Source organism: Macaca thibetana, chromosome 11 (genome assembly GCF_024542745.1).
Source record: "Macaca thibetana thibetana isolate TM-01 chromosome 11, ASM2454274v1, whole genome shotgun sequence".
In the NCBI taxonomy this organism is placed as follows: Eukaryota; Metazoa; Chordata; class Mammalia; order Primates; family Cercopithecidae; genus Macaca; species Macaca thibetana.
In genome coordinates this window covers 27920650-27921888 of record NC_065588.1, presented here as the reverse complement: position 1 = coordinate 27921888, position 1239 = coordinate 27920650, and positions in this window count along the sequence as shown.

Here is a 1239-nt window from a genome sequence, read left to right as displayed (position 1 = left end):
ATTCCCTGGGATGTAGTCTGGGAACGCCAGGCCCCTATGGTTTCAGACCATCCCAAAGCTAGAGAGAGACTGACACCATCAAACTGAAGGTGGAGGCATGGACAGGAAGCCTGTGGCTAACAGACAGACATAATAAAGATGGGCTCTAAGTTAAAGAAACTGGGCTCCTCTAAATCTGGGCCTTTATCCTATGGAGTTACTGGAGATCGGATTTACCAGCATCTGAGTTTTTATTTATTTATTTTTTAATAGAGACAGCGTCTCATTGTATTGCCCAGGCTGGCCTTGAACTTCTGGGCTCAAGCAATCCTTCCATCTCGGCCTCCCAAACTGCTGGGATTATAGGTGTGAGCCACCGTGCCCAGCCCTAAATGGGTTTTTAAAGTTTTCTTGCCAAGGAACTGTTGATGGCCTACAAACAGGAGCCTGGGATCCCTGGCCTCCGAGGAAGTGTTCGGGCTCCCCTCCACACACCTCCTGTAACCACGCCCACAGGAAGAAGCTGCCACGTCACCAACACGCAGGTCAGCCATGGAACGCGCTGCTGCAAAGCAGGACCAGACGCTCCCAGACTGGCTCACTCGGAAACCAACTCCTCCACCAGCAAGAGAAAGGATACCCTTTAGACCAGTGACCAATGTAGTTTTCCCTTCTCCTTTCTCAAATGACAGTTTGTAACCTACAGTGCCTCAGTTTCCTCAACTGTAAAGTGGGGGATAATATTTGTATTTACTACATGGGATTCATGTGAGGATTAAATAATTTAAATTAAAAAATGCTTAGAATAATTCCTGGCAAAAAAAAAAAAAAAGTGCTCAGTTAGGTTTGGGTGTCGCTCTGCTGGGTCAGCCATCCTCCTTCTCCTCCATCAGCGTGTCCTGAGTGTGTAGGAAATGGTTGTCCATTTATTTGTAGATTTTTCTTGAGTTGGGGTCTTGCACTGTTTGCCCAGGCTGGAGTGCAGTGGCGCAATCAGAGCTCACTGCAGCCTCAAACTCCTGGGCCCAATCAATCCTCCTGCCTCAGCCTCCCAAGTAGCTGGGACTACAGGCATAAAACACCATATTGGCTAATTTATTTTTTGTAGAGACAGGATTTCACTGTTGCCCAGCAGGTCTCAAATTCCTGGCCCCAAGCAATCCTCCCACCTCAGGCTCCCAAGTCGCTTCACCCATTTCCTCCCAGTCCTGGCACAGCCCTGCATACGTAACTGATACATACAACTTAGATAACAAAAAG